The following is a 19,979-nucleotide window of genomic DNA, read 5'->3' as shown; positions in this document are numbered from 1 at the left end:
AAGCCTCTGCTTAACTCATCTCTGACAGCAACCTGCAGCAAGCCACTTGAGTGAGCCCTAAACCAAGGAACAAGGAAATGCATTTTCCCATTACAGGGTTCAGAACTGCAGAGCCAGATACTGAAGGTTCTGTATTGCCTGCCTGGGCCTGCTTCTGCCCTCCAGGGTGTCTAAACACCATTGCTCACCCAGCTGCACTGGAAGGAATAAAATTTAGTCAGATGGGTGGGTTACACAAGACCTTGATCTGTGGTGTCTGTAAGGAGAAACAGCATTCTCTGAAAAGGTTTTCAGTGAAAGAGCTCCCTTTGTTGGGGGTGAATAAGGGATATACAAACCTTGGGGAAGTGGGTAGGAGTTTTTGGACGTGAGTATACATCATTGCTGGGGCCGAGATGCTGGGAATATTTCTTTTACATGAAGAGAATTCTGGGTGTTAGCTGGATATGTCCTCATAAAGAAATAGGAAGTTTTAACCTGAAACTTGGCCAAGGGGCTACTTGACTACCTCAAGGGTGACAGAGGTGTGGGTCACAAGGCTATGTGCACCGAGGCATGCAGACCCAGAAGAGGAAGGGAGCAGTTCTTACTCCTACCAGTCTCAAGATGAGAATTTTTGGTTTGGTACAAGATCTGGTGACATTTTCTATGCCGGGTAAGGTACAAGCATAAATCATATAAAATCCAAAGAAAAGTATAGCCTGTGATATTGTCTGTGAAAGATTTCCTATCAGTCAATCAGCAGAGTTTATGAAGTCTCCCAGCTCCCAAGACTCTCCTCTCCTCCAGCTGCTACAGCCTCTAGACATTAGCTGCAGCAGTTGTTTTGAATAAGTGACATTAAAAAAATCATCACACTTAAAATGGTGAAGTACAAAGATAATTGTCTTGTTATAACATTGATAAGATCATAGAGCTACCTTCTCCTGGCTCTGTCATAGCAAACAGTAAAAATCTACTTACTTATGCTGGGTTTTAGAGTTTCTTTGTTTGTGTATTTGTGTGTTCACTTTGCTTAACAGTCCAGCACATCATAAGAACTGTAGTTTCCTGAAGGAAACAATCCTAAATCAGAAACTGTTGTACTTCATTTGGTTAGGGCATGGATTTTGGCAGGCAATCTTGAACTCAGTTTCCAGATGGAGAACAGGGGTTCTGTTTCTCTAAGAGGCAGCCACAGCACTTTAGGGAGAGGGCCGTGGGCCTTTCTAAAGAAAGCTAGGGTGTGGAAAAGGATTTTACAGTGTGTTACTGTCTAGCTCTTTTAGATAAGATCAAGAGTGGCAGGGGAAACCAGGCCTTCCAAAGCCTATGGTGATACCAAAGTCCAGCTCTTGGTTAAGATCCTGTACTGAGCATGGCAGAGGTGTCAGTGAAATCCCATGCCTACTCAGCTTTCAGCTGAGACCCAGGCTTGATGAGTCCCAGGACCAGCAGTCTGGAGAGCAGGCCCAGAGAGGTCAGATAGCCATGGTGGAACACTGATGGTATCATGCAGCAAGCAAACCCCAGCACATTTATTCAAAATCAGAAATTTTTAAACCTTGGACAGTGGGAGGATGAATGTGTTTGAATCAACACATTCAAGGGTGAATGTGTTTGATTTAAGAGGGTCGGGGAGTCAGGAGTACTTGATTTATATGTGTCTCATTTTCCATGCAGTAACATGATCCTACCACAAGAAAGAGAACATAGTACCTAATTATCCTAGGGATGAGGGGGAAATTTTTAAGTACAATTGAAAGTCACTGCTGAAGAGTACAATCCTTAATAGGGTAGGGCATTCCTAGGAATCGATAGCTAGCTGAATGGGCTTCTTGTCAGGAAATGATCTGGCCTGTACTCTTCCCTGAGGGCTCTGTGACATTCCTTATAAAATCTGGGGTCACCCAGATCAGGGGAGACTTTTATAACCCTGCTGTAAAAAGGGAGTCTACCATCATAAATGGAACACAAACAGATGACTTTCCAGAGAAAGCAGATTTCAACCTAATCCAGCAAAGCCCCACAAGAAACTACCTATTTTTTACGGTGTGTGTGTGTGTGTGTGTGTGTGTGTGTGTGTGTGTGTGTGTGTGTGTGCAGGGGAAGCAGTGCTTGCCTGTGCTTATCATCATTATACCTGGACAGCAGAGTCTAAGTAAAACTGGGTCCCTGTTGCCTGATGTTGACCAAGTCATGCCAGTGCTCCAAGTTCTCAGTATTTTTGCAGCCTCTGTCAGCTTATCAAAGGTAATGCACCATAAACCCAGGAGGCTGAGATACAAGGACTGGTTAAAAAACAAAACAAACAAACAAACAAAAAAAAACTCTGTAGAGTGGTCATTGATCTCATTACTTCACACCAGGACACTTAGTGTGTGCTTGTTTCCATAGATACCCAACTGTTCCCATCCCAAAACTACACCCTGTTTAAAGGCATCATGATTAAGTCAGCACTTACCAATATTCATTGGGATATTGTTATATGGGCATGGGAGAGTTGGGTGCTAACCAAAAAGTCAATTCATAAAGATCTTAAAAGAACAACTCCCATGTATTTCTCCTTCCATATAAATGGAAGGTGAATGTAGTTATTTTAATGACAATCAAAGGCCTGGGGTGTGCATGCCAAGTTTCTCCACCTGGACTAACACTTTATGAAGTCAGCTATACTTGAAGCACCACAAGGTTTCTGCTCCCCCTCCTTCAGAGTGGAATATCTACACAACTACCTACAATTCCACCAGAGACACGTGGTTTCTCCAACTGTTGCCAGCTTTTTAGTGCTGTGGCAAGGCCCTGGGATAAGCACCTGAAGGAATGAAGTCCTTATTTACTCTTGCAGTTGCACACATTTCTGTCCATGGTCCCTCAGCTCCACTGGACCTGTGTCTGCAGTTTCTAAGCCATGAGGTTGTGGTGAAGGATCAGAGAGACAGGAAGTGGCTAGAATACCATTTTTCACTCCAGCATACCAGTTCCCGTGATACTGCCTTCCAGCCTTGTGTCTGAGGTCTGCTGCTTATATGTGCCACCAGTGGGTGAGCCAGCATCCAGCTTGTTAGCCTCTGGATAGATTTAAAACTCTGAGCCTTCCCTTGTTTATTAACTGGCTCAATCATTCACAGACACAGAAGTATTTATTTTGTGTGCTATTTTCCTTTTTCTTAGGTTGCCTAGCCTTGGCTGCTGGGAACTCTCACAGAGGGCTCCCTCCTTCCGCTTTTGCTTATTATCTGATGCTACACAATAACCCAGGCTCATCTTTCATATTTTCATTCTTGCAGTTCTCTACATAATTTCTTCAAGTTTCCCTGGGTCTTTCTTTGAAGAATGACTCTAGAAACCAGTACATGGGTATAGTGGGTTGCTATTGAGACTTTAGGCTGTCAGTGATCAACTCAAAATCATGTATGCTTATAGTAATTCTTGTACATAAACATGCCTGTAAACAGTTCGTATGTTAGCATCTGGATACCAAGTCAAGCAAGATTCATTCTGATGACTCTCCACTCTTATTCAGTAGCACAACAACCACAGCTTTTCCACTGTTACCTGTACACTACTTCTGCATCCTCAAGAAAACTTGACCTTGATGTCTACTATCTGCTTAGTTGGTACTTCCATTCCTGTGTAGATTGAGATGAGTGAATCATAATCATTAACTGGCCCACTCCCTGAGAAACAACTAGCCAGAAATTATTTATACACAAGGCTGGTGGAGGATAGCTCAACGGGGGAGCACTTGCTTAGCATATACAAGGTTCTGAAAGGGGAGGAGGCAGAGGTGTTTTCCTTCAGAGTAGTGTTCACATATGACCTTTTAGCCTTCAAATTTACAGCATCCATCATTTTCCATGCCACTCAGAGTGAAGGCCCCTATCTCTGAATCCTCTTTATTGGGATTGCTTTTCATATGTAACACAGTTTCTCTTCCACTGTTTATATTCCTTCCTCAGATCCCAAAATCTTTGTATTTGAGTACATTCAATTATAATGTCCAAAATTTTAACTACAAATGTCACAGAGAGGAGTTTTGTTAGTTCTGATCCAAAGTTATTTCTTCATACCTCTAGCAAAGAGGGGCCCATGTTCTTTTCTTATATTAAAGTTTCAATTCCCAGTGACCTCATATCTTGCCAAGCTCTGGCCTTTTCTTCTGCATGTTCAAATCAGTCAATAATCCCTTTGTCCCCTAAGAGCTGCCAAGGATATCCAAACAGGGTATTCTTTACCTCCACTGAACCTGCATTTCCCATGCCACCTTGTGGAAGAAAAGGTGAAGTGAGTATGGATCTCCCTGGATCAACAACATTCAAACATTCTTCTCCCAAGCCTTCCTTAGTCCATTTCTCTCTGGGCCTACAATCTTTTGTCCCTGTTTCTACATTTGTCACAAAATTATTAGACCATGAAGTCTTGAGTCTAGACATGTCTTTAAGCTCAATTCCTTCAATCCTATGTATGTGGCAAGTTAGATCCATAAAACTATTATTTGTTTTTTTACAATATGATCAAAATATATTGTATGCAAAAAATGTTTTCCAAGAACATGAATTTTAGTTACAGAATCAGTAATATACTTATGAAAACAGTTTATATCAGAAAAGAAATTACAAAGTAGTTTGAAAAAGATGTGCAGTTTTATGCACAGGCTATCCTTCAAAGAAAACAGCATGCCCAAGCAGATGCTTTGATTAAAATCTCCAGCACGAACTCAGTGGCTGGCTCTTTGACCTCCCCCCACACACACACTGAGGGAGGAGCAGCCTTGCTAGGCCACAGAGGAGGACATTACAGCCAGTCCTGATAGGCAAAAGTCAGATGGAAGGAGAGGAGGGCCTCCCCTATCAGTGGACTTGAAACTATTATTTGTTAAGTGACAGATAAAGAATGAATAGGAAATGCCAGGAATTCCATGTAGTACATATACATTATGGGATATTATTCATCTGTGAAGAAAAATTAGATCACCAGTTTTGCAGGTAAATGGATAGAATTAGAAAAGAAAATATTGAGTGGGGTAACCCAGACCCAGAAATACAAATGTTGCATGTTCTATTTCATCAGAGGACTTAGTTCCAAATTTTCAGATGTGAGTATTTAGTCCAGTGTAACAACAGAAACCAGGAAAGCAAAAAGGGACCATTGTCGTGGGCTAGGAAGAACAATAAAGAGCAAAATAAAAAAAAGGGGGGGGGGAGACTCCAGTTAGTAAGTGGTAGGGAAATAAATACAAAAGGAGGAGGAAAGGGTAAAATAACAATAAGGATGTCTGAAAGTCATAAGGAATCATACTTTATCTATCTTATGAAAAACAATACATGTAAGTCCATATATAAATACACATATGTAGTTCAAATGAAATTTTCTCATCTGGTCTGACAATGCTTCCTCTGGAACCGAAGACCACCTAATAAAAATTCCAACATTAGTCGTGAGAAGTTCTTCTTTGAGTTTGCCAGAGCTGCCCAAGAGACTCCCCAAACATTACAGATTATTGCTATTGCCCTTGGTTGCTCCCCGGTGGTTGGAAGATAAATTCCTATTGCTGAATACATCATGCATTTCACACACAGAGCCCAGAGGCCCCTAAGCTGGAACTGACAGGAATACCTCTCCCCTGAAGACTAGCTTTCATGGTACCACAAGGTGCTGTGCAAACTTTGAAAGGAGAAAAACAACCAAGAGCTATGAAGCCTGTGGACCACAACAATGACCAGCATGGCATAATAATGCTATGGGTGTGGTAATGCTGTGCATACCTGGGCAGTAAACAACATCGTTCTAATTGGTCATAAGACCCACCAGGGGGAAATCATACCTGGTAATGAAAACCTAGTCCCCTGTTTGGGGATAGTGAAATCACAACGATTGGAGGAAAACCTACAACCACCAATTTACTAAACCAACGTAACTCCTAACTGCATTCTAAATATTTATCCTTAAACCTACAGAGAAGTACAGTTCTCACCCCTCATCAAGAAAACTTCTCTTTGCAACAGATGTAAACCATTACAGAAAATCACAGCCAATCAAAATGGAGAGTTGTGGAGCAGAATCTCAATGGATACATGTGCTACTGTAGCTAAGACTTGGGGAACATTGTGGGAGAGGAGTCTAAAGATTCAGAGGGCCAGAAATTCAGAGAGTTTGCTGTGAGACTGTATCAACTAGTGATCAGAAGGTACACCCAAAAAGTCTCACTATAACATAACATGAGCGGTAGAAGGAAAGCACCAATAGACATGCCAAAGGGGAAAGCGTGGAAGACCTCCATCTCACACAAAAACTGCAGGCAACTAAGAAATGCTGAGAGCAGAGAAAATAGTCTTCTCCTGGGAAGAGTACATCATTACTCTTATCCAGCACCAAATGGTCAGCCTGAAAACATACATACAAGTAACATTATACAGATCAAGCAGGTTATATTTGGGAATATATAGGTATATACATACTCATGTAATAAACTTGGTAAAAAAATGGAAACATGAGTAAGGCTGGAAGAAAATAAATCTACCAGCAAAAGAGGAAAAATTTAAAGATGAAAAAAAGTAAAAAAATAAGGATGGAGTTACCTATGCTACTAATGGGCCTGGAGAAGGCAGAGGATTGAGGCTATCTACAAATATCTATAAATTAAGGCTGTCTACCTTTCACCAACATAAAATACTGATGATCATTCTTTCAAGGATGTAATCAGTATTGCCAAAGAACCTTCTACATCTGTCGGAAAGAGCCAAACCACAGACTCCTAAACCTTGAGGCTGGAAGAAGGAACTCACGTTCCTGCCCTCATCCAGTTCTCTGCTCTGTGTTACAAGTAAAAATGGGGGTATAACAAGAACAGTGAGTAGAGTTCCATGGTGTTGAGATGCACCACAAGACTGCATGAGGCAGGGATTCAGACTCACATCTGAGCTACATCTTGTGGCCAAAAGAAGGATAGCTTCTCTTAAGATTCACCATCCCAAAACTCCAGAATATTTCCAAAACATTACTGACCCTGTCAGAGGAGTACAAGATTGAGGGTGGTTGTATCATTGTTGATGGAGTACAAAGAAACAAGGGAAAAAAATAATTCTAGTGTCATTATTAATATTGGCTAGTAGAGCAAGAAAGAATTGAACTGAAAGTAGCAAATTCCAGTAATTGAAATAGCTTCTGAAGAAATTATATGGACTAACCAAAGACGTCAATACTGTCAGAAAGATATTACTATAAATCTGCTGCCTGCCCTTCACTGACTTAATGGCTCAGAGTGTGTGGCTTCATTTCTGTGAGGGTTAATCTTGAGCAGACATGCAGCTGTATATGTAAGGGTTGTGCAGAGAGGTTTGTAAGAGGGGGAAGACCCAGCATGGACATGTGTAGCACCACTGCGTGGGTTGGAGTGTTTACCTGATTGAAAATAGAAAGCAAGCCAAAAGTCACAACGGCCCCGAGATTTCACCTTACACACATCAGCATGGCTAAGATAAATAAGTGACAATACAAGCTGGAGAGGATGTGGAGAAAGAGGAACCCTCCTCCATTGCCGCTGAGAATGTAAACTTGTACAACCACTTTGGAAATCAATCTGGTGCTTTCTCAGACCATTAGGAATAGTGCTTCCTCAAGATCCAGCTATCCCACTCCTAGGCATATATCCAAAATATGCTCAAGTTCACAATAAGGACATTTGCTCAACCATGTTTGTAGCAGCTTTATTTTGTAATAGGCAGAAGCTGGAAACAACCCAGATGTCCCTCAGTTGAGGAATAGATACAGAAATTGTAGTACATTTACACAATAGAATACTACTCAGCAATTAAAAACAAGGAAATCATGAAATTTTCAGGCAAATAGTGGGAACTAGAAAAGATCATCCTGAGTGAGGTATCCCAGAAGCAGAAAGACACACATGGTATATACTCACTTATAAGTGGATATAAGACATATACTATAGGATAATCATACTACAATATGTACACCTAAGGAAACTAATCAAGAAGGACCCTGGGCAAGATGCTCAATCTTCATTAAGAAAGGCAAATGGGATGGACATTGGAAGATGGAGAAAATAGGGAACAGGACAGGTGCCTATCACAGAGGGCCTCTGAAAGACTCTACCCAGCAGGGTATCAAAACATATGCTGAGACTCATAACCACACTTTGGGCAGAGTGCAAAGAATCTTATGAAAGAAGGGGGAGATAGAAAGACCTGGAGGGGGCAGAAGCTCTACTAGGAGAGCAACAGAACCAAAACGTCTGGGCACAGGGGTCTTTTCTGAGACAGATACTCCAAGCAAGGACCATGCATGGAGATTACCTAGAACCCCTGCCCAGATGTAGCCCATTGCAGCTCAGTGTCTAAGAGGGATCCCCAGTAATAGGAACAGGGACTGTTTCTGACATGAACTCATGGGTTGGCTCTTTGATCACTTCCACCTGACGGGGGAGCAGCCTTACCAGTCCACAGTGGAAGACAATGAAGCCAGTTGTGATGAGACCTGATAGAGTAGGGTCAGATGGAAGGGGAGGAGGACCTCCCCTATCACTGGACTCAGAGAGGGGCATAGGAGGAGAAGAGGGAGGAAGGGTAGGATTGGGAGGGGATGAAGAAGGGAGCTACAACTGGGATACAAAGTGAATAAACTGTAATTAATAAAAATAAAATAAAAATTAAACAAAGAAATATAGCCAAATGTCATTCATCTCTTTGTGCTTCCTAACTATTGATACAATATGACCAATGACAGCACACTCCTGTCTCTTCATTTTCCCCGCTATGATAAACTGTATCCGCTCGAACTGTGACCCCAATTAAACTCTTCCATCCTTCCTTAAGTCAGATATTTTTGTCATCTCACTGAGAAAAATAACTAAACAACAACAACAAAAACGGTCCTAAGGAATGAAGCTATTGATGTTCAAACCCTGACAATGTGACTGACAGTCGGCGGGAACAGGCTTCTTAACATGGAAATAATTTTTAACTGTGGTCTGAAGATTCCCTAGAACACTATAAGAAGAGGTCAATAGACTATTTTAGCAGCAGCTTGGAAGACCAGAATACCAAGACAAACACAGACAGTGCGGACTTATGAGGTTTCAGAGAAAAACAAGACTCTATTATGAATTGAACTAGAGGATATTTACATCACACTGTTGCAAAGAATGCAGTTCCATTAGGCCCTGGTCCTGAAATTTTCAATGAGGCTGAATTTAAAGACAACAGACTTTTTTTTTTTTTTTTTTTTTTTTTGAGAGGATGTAACTGCACAGAGTTCAGGCTGTAGCACATTTTCCTGCTCACTGCTCTTACTCAGGTCTACAATGAGAAAAGTCAACAAATAAATAAAAAAAATGAAGCTTGACAAAGAAAGAAGTATGTGCAAGTTTGTAGTTTCAGGCAAGGAAGGTGCAGAAAGAGCATCTGTTAGCAACCTAAAGAGACAGTCGTGCTTTATTCTGGGACAGTAGGAAAGACTTCAGGCAAATTCATTTGAAAGGAGGGATATGAAGGGGTTCCTGCTGCAAATTACCTACCAGGGAAGTGCTTTCTCAGATTCAGCCCTAAAGGCACATGGAGGCCACTATAACTGTGGTCTAGAGGGTGCAGGACAAGGCTACACCTTGAGCTGGCAGCAGAACTTGTCAGCATCGTTCCCATGACACTGGTTGTGCTGGATGAAAAATGCAAGAAGCATTGGTGTCACAGAGATTTGTGCCAAGGTTCCAGAAAGTTTAGAGTCAGAAGCATCATATCCTTGCAAGCTGGCCCTTCAAGGCCATCGTATGAGGTTGGGGAGGTGAAATCTAGGTTAAAAAGCAGTTGAGCCTGGCGACAGGGACAGGTCCCACAACACTGGTAAAGCTACAGGTAATACTCTTGTTACTGCCTGCCTGCCACCCCTGGTAGTCTTTTCAATAAACCTGGTTTTTGTTTTGGGGTGTTTTCCCTACCTGGTCTAAATGGCGAATGTGTCTATTACCTGCTAACTTCTCCCCTGATTCTATGGTGCCCAGTCCACTACTTTTCCTTTGCCTTATCAAATGATAATGGTAATATTTGCTTAGTGGGATTGTTTGGAATGTTAAAAATATGCTAAATGCTTATGAGACAGATCCTTAAATCTTAAAAAGAAGTCATTGGTATTAACACTTTCTCTGTTGCCATTGCCACATCAACAATGACTCGGTTTTATCATACCTTCATTATCTAAACACTTCATCCTAGTGAATTGAATCCATTTTTCATTCAATTTTATTACAGTTATTTATTTTGTTTGTGTAAAAAATAGACTGTGTGTGAAAGAAACACACACACACACAGTGGGCACATGAACATGCCATATAACAGAGGTCAAAGGACAATTTGCAGAAATAGGTTCTGTCTTTCCACCATGTGAGTGAAGGGATTGGACTCTGGCAGGTCATCGGTCTTGGTAGCATGTACTTTAATTTCTGAGACATCTTGCCAGCCCCTACAAGTGTTTTTCTTGCTAATTTTATTAATCATCCATTTATATCAGGTTATGGATGATTCCTCTTATCATATGAACAAATCTGGATGACCTTGCCTTTTCCATGACAAGTTCATCTGCAGAGACCTAAATGAAGAAAAATAAAAATACCCCTCTTTGTGCATTCTGTGTTTTCACTCAGTAGTTGAGAAGGGAGCACAGGGAAGGACAGGGTGATTAGGGTAAAATACTGCAGAGGTTTCGCCACTGCCCTACCTTCCAAGAGACAGCACTCAGCCTTCCAGTTCTTCTGCCCTGCACCAGGCCAGAGAACCAGTTATATAAAAGGCTCCTCTCTGACTCATGCATCTCTCCAGCTTTAGGCCGCATTTCTCAGTGACTGGTAACTATTTTAATGAAGAGGAGAGAAAATTGCCATATTGAGAAAAATCCCTGAATAAACAGCGGGAGCATAATTGCTATGGCCCTCAGGCTCCTGGGAGCTCACGCCACTTTCTACAGTGATTGTCATGATTACCTGCTGCTTAATTGTATATTTAGGACTCTATGGAAATTGCAAACATATTTCAGCTTAGCTGTAAGAATTTTCAGTCCGAAAGAGGTAACACTGTCGCTCTGAATTAAACTCATGCGGTTGTGTTCATGTTTTTGAGCTTGTGTGTGGGAAATTTTGAGGACAACCAGTTTCACTGTCAGCATCTGGAAAGCCTATCTCATGACCACCACTGCTAAAGGAACGACAGCATGTGGGGCTAGTCTTTCTTTTTTGCTGCGTCTCTGTCATCTTTGCTCTGCACCCCAGGAGATTCCATCATCTTTGACATAGCATGGGAAGACCTCAGTGGCCACGTACAGGGGCAGTTTTTCCAGATTGCTCTGGATGGAGTTTCAAGCCAGGAAAGTCTCATATCCAGGATAGAGGTGCAAAAGGGACACAAGTTTCCTTAACCCTGGACAGCAGTAGAATGTGGCGTCTATAAAAATCTGTCTTTCTCTGCTGACAAGCACTTCTGTACTAAATGGCAGGGTTCACAGCAGCACAGACTGAGCACGTGGCTGAGGATAGTAACAGGGCATGGGCAAAGCCAGGGAAGTGTCTTACCTACCAATCATACCAATCATCAGATCACAGATCAGAATCCGTTAGTTCTCAGTAGGCATCATCAGCACTTGCAGATTTAGGACATTACACTGTGAACACACATACACCAATCTTTCTAAGCATCACAGTCCAGGTGCCTGTTCCATCCACATCATACAATGCAGCCTCTTACAGAAGCATCTGATTTTCTACAGCTCGACTCACAGTGGGAAAAACTTTTCTCCCAAACATAAGAGATTATCTACAAATGTTTTACTTACTTACATTTTCCCTGTCTTGAAGCTGGGAATGACCAATAGTTTAGGAACTCATCTCAGCACCAAGCTGTCTACACAACAGAAAGATCTGCCCTGGCTTTGGCTAAATCTGCCTACAACTTAAAGACTTGCTATTTTTAAGAGATCACATAAAATATTTGACAAATACATTTTTCTCACTGGGTGGTGGCAGCACATGCCTTTAATCTCAGCACTCAGGAGGCAGAGGCAGACAGATTTCTGAGTTGAAGGCTAGCCTGATCTATAGGGCGGAGTTCCAGGAGGGCCAGGAATATACAGAGAAAACCTGTCTTAGGGTGGGATATAGACGGACGGACGGACGGACGGACAGACAGACAGACAGACAGACAGATAGATAGATAGATGGATAAATAGATAAATGATAAATAGATAGAGATATTCCCAGAATGCATATATATATATATATATATATATATACACACACACACACACACACACATATATGCACATGCATTCTGGGAATGCATGACATAGCTAGAAAATCAGAGTGGTGTGCTCTGGATGCAGATGTCAAAACAAACAAAAAAAAACCCATACTCTATCTTAGTCTTGAGTCCTCTGAAGCCTGCAAAATAAAGCGGTTGCATAGATTTGTATAGATCAATGTTTCCAGATTTGTCTGTGTTTGATATTTTGTTTCTGTTGTCAATACTAGGGATTAAAACCAGAGCCTCATCAACTAGCAAGTACTCCATCACAAAGCCACATCCCCAGCCATTTTGAACTTTTTATTTTGAAAGGGGGGGGGGACCCCACAAGGTTGCCTAGGCTTGCCTTGAACTCATTCATTGCCTGCCCAGGCTTGCTTCAAACTTAGGATCCTCCTGTTTCAGCCTCTTGTAGCTGTGATTGAAAACCTTCCCTAGAACACCAGCGCTGTGATGCACACCTGTAATCCCAGCACTTAGGAAGGCAGAGGCAGACGGATCTCTTTGAGTTTGAGCCCAGCCTGGTCTACTATCAAGTCCAAGGCTACATGGTGAAACCCTGCGTCAAAAAGTAAAGTAAAATAAAGTAAAATAAAATAAAATAAAATAATAAAATAATAAATACTTTTCCAGTGAAGCCCAGCTTCCTTGGCAATATCAGGAATACCAGGAAGATATTTTGTAAGATTTGATGGACTCGTCATGCTGTGATTCAGGAATCCAGGCTCTTTTGAGGATGGGGCCACTTGTTTGATGTTCCTTAGACAATTCTAATGTGACACTAGGCTTAAGACCCAACACAAGGGTTAATTTCTGAACCCACACCTCTACAGACATTTTGTCACCTGCTACACACATCCTCTCTAAACTAGAATTTCAAAGGAAACAGAATTTAATATGACCCCAAATGACTTATGCCTTTGTGTGGGTTCCTTTCAATTCTGGAACCTGTGACTTGCTTTCAGCCATGAGAAATGACGCTGTCATATTACTCAGAGAACACTGAAGTCATAGGTCCCGCTGGCTTTGAAGAAGCAAGCCGCCCTGCTGTAGTAGAATTTTTTTGCTGGGCAACAAATGTCACTCCTTCCAAATCTCACATGATGATGTCTAACTGCCATCGCAATGGTATTTGGAGATGGAACCGTCAAGAAGCAGGTGGGTCGTGAGGATGGGAATTCTGTGACAATCTGTGCCTTACAAGAAGGGTAAAAATAAAAAAAAATAAAATAATTAATATAAAATATAAAATAAAATAAAGCTGCTCTCTTTCTGCCATGGCAGAGTAGAGCTGGAAGTCCCCAGGCTGCAGCCCAGAAAAGAACCTTCACCGGAACACAACCATGTCAGCCCTCCCTTACAAAGCAGGGGTACAGAGGCTGACTACCAACTGCCAAGCTTTGTAATACTAAACTCTGAGCATGGCGATGCGCACAGCAGCTTAATGATAGACCAGGCTCTGTGTAAGTTAGCCTAGCCTAAGCTTAAGGCCTACCTTTCTGCAAGTAACTTATTCATCTTGTCAAGCCTCAGTTTCACTTTATGTGAGCTGTGAATAATAACACTGCCCAATTTCCTAGCATTTCGGGGGGGGCAGGTCAGTGAGTGGACTGGAATTAATAAGCACAGGACTTGTGTCTCATCATAACTCAAAAAATAGCAGTAGGAATGGCTGTTGGAACTGTTTTGCTAGGTGGCTTACAGGATAATGTATTTATTTTGGCCCCCACTGTGACCCTTCTTCTTAACAAACCATTCTGCAAACCTGAATGGGAGGGCAGGCCCACTTGGAAATGTAGAGGCGGGTCAATGACTGAGTATCTGCCGAGGAGGGCACTGTCCTGTTCCAGAGCTGGCAGGTAGCACTATCTCTGGTCTCTGTCCTCTGATAAGCATGAAATTATCAGCTTCCAGTTAGAGGTTTCAAATGACACTTCAACAGCAAGAGGGCAGGGCTTTGGGGCCCTTTCTTATAGCTGGCTGAAGTTACACAGTGAAATCGTGGTTCTCTTCTTCTTAATCTGCACCTAATATAGTCTTCCATCCTTTTTGATTTCTAAAGCTACTGCCCAGTAAGCTCTTTTTAAAGATATCTTCAGATACTAAATGTAATTTTCAGAGTCAAAAATTGAAAAGCTGCTTGATCGCTTCAAAGATGCTGCAAAATGATTGCATTTACAAAGCAGAATGTGGGGAGCGTGGCCCAAAGTCAAGCGGACCTGTACTAGCTAGTGCTGAGGCTTGCTGTTGAGAGAGTCTTACACTGCATGTGGGGAGGAGAAATCTAAAGCTGGGTCCTGGAAGAGACTTACTACTTGGCTAGGAATAACTTCTAGAACGTTGCCTGACAACGCCCAGAACTCACCTTTAAGGAGTATGCTGAAAAGAGGGAAGTAATAAAACTTAAGGATAACTTTCCTTCTATGAAAATAAACTCTTTAAAAAGCAGAAACAAGAGAAGATTTAAGGGATAAATCAAAACATACCAAACAAATGCATTACCATAAATTTTGGATAAGCAAAAGACAATGAGATTTAGATAAACTCATCTGAAAAGCATGAAATTATCAGCTTCCAGTTAGAAGTTTCAAATTATGCAGTGCACACAGGTCACAGGTGCCTTGTGGTTGCTCCATAATGCCACCAGGAAATAATTTCAATATTGGTTCCACTTCAGGAAGACACAAAAGTGTCACAGAGAAGAATGCCTGCCTTAATGGTGCCTTAGATAAAGCATATTTTCTTATCTTACGCATAATTCCTTTTAGAACCACAACATTTATTTGATGGGCAATCAAAATTAGACTCCGTCTTTTGAAGTAGCCGGAGCAATCACTTCAAATTTTAGAATTAAATTCTGAAGCAAATGTTCAGTGAACAATGTTCAAATATTCATTCAGCCCTTGCTCAGACAACATGGCAGGTGACTGCTGCTCTTCTAGTGAGCTCTTGTTCACTCAGCAAATGCAAAGCTGAAGTCAGACAGTTAACAGAACACAAGATTAGGGGAAGAAAAGAAAAGGGGAAAATAATTTGACATTTTTGCAAGATAGCCTCTTATCTCTCCCTACTGCCAAGGGATCTTAGAAGCAAAATAAGCAGTAAGGCATTACACACTTCATGCCCAACTAGAGAGGCCTCCTAAAAATGGAACCAAAGACTCAGATCTCAAAAAGTGACTGAGCAAGCCAACTGCAGCAGGTTATCAGCAGGAGCCTCTGGTGTCCCTGGTGTTCTTGAAACAGGTGGGGACCACATCAAGGCTTTTTTTTTTTTATTTTTTAAGAATTTTTCCAGGTGTGACACTTTTCCAAGTATTAGAACATTATCTGCAAACTTTGACATCATTTCATTTATGATGTCACATGAAAGCTGAGTCCTGGGAGATATTTCCTATTTGGTGAGTGCATGTGCTCTTGACAGTTGTGACATACTGAAGTTCTATACATTCTAACACCTCTGATTGGAAGTTGATGACATTATGGTTCTTAAATCCATAACTTCATGTAAATTGCTTGTTTTTAGCTCCTACCAAATTTCTGGTAATGAATGTAATGCATTATGACTTTTGTCTTTCAATATAATTGTTTATTTTGAACTTAAAAAAAAAAAACAAAAACAACAGTTCTCTGGGAGAAAAGACAATTTGGAGTTAGTAAAGAGTGAGTTAAAGTGCCAATCCAGCAGGGGCATAGATCCAGTGCTCAGCGCTCTCGTTACAACAGCATTACAATTTTCATCTTAGAAATACTATTTCCTTTTCCTTCCTAGATCGGAGAGGATTGGACCATAGGAGCTATGCTTTGTTGGATTTCTACCAAGGCAAGATGTGTGTTCCCCAAGGCAAATGAAATGTATTTTTAGCTTTCAGTGAGGTTAATAAGTCTTTTATATAAAAGACTCCCATAGTTTATGAAATGAGTAGCAAATCAGAAGTGGCTTTCTAATTACATGATAGTATATACAAATTAAAATATTTTTAAATGTTATGAAATAATCAAATCATAGGAGAAAAGCAAAATGGTCCATAAAAATGTAAGCATTATTTAGTGTTTTTGTACTAAAAGTGGAAATTAAAAATATTGAGATTAACTCTTTCTTGTAAAAGTAAAAACACCAGCAATGATAGAGTGATAAGAAGTGTCTGGCATGCCCTCTACAGGGGCGTGTCTGGCATCCCACTACAGGGGCTGCAGCAGAATTTATCAAGCTCTCTAAACACTCATGAGATTCATACTGCCATGGCTATGAATGAACCCTGAATCAGTCCCAGGAGTCCTGAGAACAACAATAACATTTTTAAGGTTACTTTGTGTGTGTGTGTGTGTGTGCATGTGTGTGTGTTTGTGTGTAATGGAAGTTTTGGTTTCTTTGTGAACTCAGTTATGTTATGTAAATATGTTTTTGTTTTAATCCCAAGTGTGGGATTTTAGTTGGATTTAGTTTGTCCACAGATGTTAATTGTCTCATGCGGAAATATTAAAATGAAATTACCATTGAAATAAAAGTGTAGAACCCATTATTTTAATTTTGATCAGTTGTGTGAATTTTATGCCCATGTGATACGATGATGTTTTACCATTGGGGATCTTTTCAACTGATGAAAAATACAGCTATGGCACTTTCTGAAAAAAGAGGAAGTTATTAAAATAATGACACTTTGTTGTTTTTAAAAAGAATAGTGTATAAGAGCTGAAATGTGACTTTTTTTTGGGTTACGGTATTTTGGAGACAGCAACTCACACTAACACCTGGCTTTTGTCATGTCTGGTGCCCACATCTATTTTGGCTTTCCAAGCAAGGTAAATACAAAGAAAGAATCGAAACAGTAAATAGAGCACCACAACATTATCTGTTGAACTGTGAGTTACATGTGAATTGGGGGCCATTGTAGGGCCTCTGTCTCTACCACAACCAAATGCAGGGAGTCTCCTGAAGCCTCCATGCTGAAAGGCAGAAGAGCCAAGCTGCAATGACCTACTTTAGTCATTCAGTTACGTGTTACTTTTTTACTATTTATTATCTTTCTTTTTACTGTTTTTATTTTTGAGAATTTCATACATTAGTGTGTTTATTTTTAATCGTATCCATCCTTCTCTCCCCATTCAACACCTATCTCTCCATACCCTCCTCTCAAATTCGTGTCCTCATCCTCATAAACACTATCATTTGTATAGTACAGTCATTTGCTGGGTACAGTCAGCGCTCCCCATGTCACTGAAGTTTGCCACTTTCCTTTCCTAGGTGGGAGGGAGAGGTGCACCGGGGTAGACCAAAAGGCAATCACGGGGCCACACATGCCTCTGTACGACATTGTTTCAGAGATGTGCTGTTGCATGGAAACCCACTTCAAATCTCATTGGCTTAAGAGAACAATGACAGTTTGGGTCAGCATTCTATGGGAAGGCAGGCTCTGATGTCCAGCTTTGCCCCATGGGCTATAGCTGAGATTACCTGGGCAGTCCATTCAGAATCCCCAGATGGCTTCTATGCTCTTCAGACAATAGGTCACCTAAGCTTCTTTATGTGTAGGAATAGGATTTACAGAGGACCTGTGATAAGGAAATGAATCCTGTTATAAATGACTGAGACTTATTTGGCTCTGACTGCATAAAACACTCAGACAGGAAATGACCATTAGCAGAGGCTGACACTCACAGCTCTCCAGGAGCAGGAAGCCTTTGAAGGTACATGGACACAAAGCCACATGAAGAAGCACCAGGCCATCTGGAAGCAGAAGGAACAGAGTAGAGAAAATAACTGTATTGATTATTAGTGTTTTGTTTTGTTTTGCCAGGACAAGATTCCCGGTGGAAGCCACTTAAAGGAAGAAGAATTTACTTCGGCTCTCATTCTGAAGGTTCACTGTGAATCAGGAGGCATGATGGAGCTGAAACATGCTGCTGGGACTTCTCAGGTCTCCATGGATCAGGAAGCAAGGAGAATGGTGGAACTCAGCTGGCTTTTCCTTTCTTCCTTTTCATTAGGTCTGGGCCCGCAGCTCATAGGTGACACTCATATTCTGGCTGACATTTTTCCTCAAGTAATCCTCTCTAAAGTGCCCTCCCACACATGCCCACATGTGTGTCTCTTAGGGGGCTTTAATTAGTCGTGCTTACAGGGAAGATGAACCATTTCAATGACCTGGAATACTTACTGGGGTTTGCTGGAAATAGACTTGATGCAGACTAGGAATACTGGGTAAGCTCAGGGTTGGAGGGAACAGATAATAATAGGGTGCAGGACTACCACATGGCCTGGGTGATTACAGAGCAGGGGAGCATTGGCTTGGAGCTGGAGATGTTATAAAGGAGAATAGTGGGGTACGGGCTTTGGACCAGTTGGATTGTTGAAAGACACACTGAGGGGAAACACTTGCTATCAGAAGGAATCAGCTAGTCATTGAGAGGCAGTGTCCCCTGGAATCAGGCCCACTGTGCCAGGTTAGAGAACTAGGCAAACACAGGCCTGATAAGCAAGCTCATGCCAAACCTCTGCTTGCACAATGCCTGATAAAACACTAACGTGTTGAAAGGAGGCAATATGATGGTTAAAGACGCACGACATAGACACAGAGACAGATTCTGTGGAAGGCTGATAAGGTGATAGCTGTTGGATCCCTAAGTAGGCATCTCTATGGCCAGTCCCAAGGAACCTGACAAACGGGATCTCAGGTATCTGTGAGGCCACCTACAGGCCACCTTGTGGACCACCTGAAACCACCTGCACATACTCTGGGTCACCTTATAAGAGAACTCACATTACCACCACCCTGTCTTGCTCTAACCAGAGACGGTCTCTGTGACCCCTACCCCCTTCCCTTAATAAACCTCCCAAGTGGACTTAGTTGCGTGATTTGATTTGTGAACCCGCTGTGTAATTTTGCTGCACAGTCCTAACAATAGCCACAGCATATTTCTAAATAAATGAATATCTAATAAGCCTAGAATTATTTATTCACTCTTACACTTCTTGTACCCTGTTTTTCTCATTTCACCAATGAATATGAATTACAGTGAGAAAATATCAAGATGTGTCAACGAAATTAATAGTACTGAGTTAGTTTATGTTCCTTACAAACCCATAATGAGGATTCTTGCACAAGTGAGTTGGTAGAGAAAAATGACCACAAGGGAGTAAGAGGAGCTACCGGGGCAGTTCGAGGCTAACTAAGACTGAGCCCACTGAAGCTCATGCAGTCCTGAGACCCTGGAAGATGGATGACTCTGCAACTCATTAATCTTGGGGAATGCTTTGGTTCTGTACTATCAGTGTGGTCAGTGTCAAGCCCCAAGGAGAGGAAGAGGCCTCAGCCATTGACAGAAAATTATGTCTTGAGAATGAAACAGCCTTTGGTCCATCATTGTCTATTCTACTGCTGTGATCAAATGCCGCACACATGAATTCAGCTATAACCAGAGTGTCCAATTACTGTGCTGAGGCTGGAGAGTTCAAGGTCAAGCTTCTAGTTAGTTTAGAATCTGAAGAGGCCTGTTCCTCAGGATGGCATCTTCGGTGTCCTCAGACAACAAAAGAGGAAAACATCCTTCCAACATTGATACAACAACGCCTTGTATGAGGGTAGTGCTCTCACAACAGTCACCTTTGTAAGCTTCACTTCTCTCCCATCTGCCCAGAGCTCTGTATGTGCCAGGCAAATGTTCTACCACTGAGATACATGCCCAGTCTCTTTACCTT

The 19,979-nt window shown here is 41.6% G+C and overlaps 1 long non-coding RNA gene across 1 annotated transcript in view; it reads left to right on the top strand.

Moving 5' to 3' along the window:
* The window catches only part of LOC132656583 (uncharacterized), a 206,711-nt gene extending 187,524 nt beyond the window's left edge, over positions 1–19,187 (top strand). The window contains exon 4 of the long non-coding RNA XR_009594336.1: positions 18,079–19,187. This is a non-coding gene — a long non-coding RNA (uncharacterized LOC132656583). The remainder of the gene's footprint in view (positions 1–18,078) is intronic.
* The last annotated feature ends 792 nt before the right edge of the window (positions 19,188–19,979 follow it).

Source organism: Meriones unguiculatus, chromosome 9, assembly GCF_030254825.1.
Source record: "Meriones unguiculatus strain TT.TT164.6M chromosome 9, Bangor_MerUng_6.1, whole genome shotgun sequence".
Lineage (NCBI taxonomy): Eukaryota > Metazoa > Chordata > Mammalia > Rodentia > Muridae > Meriones > Meriones unguiculatus.
This window is presented reverse-complemented; position numbering and strand designations above follow the sequence as displayed.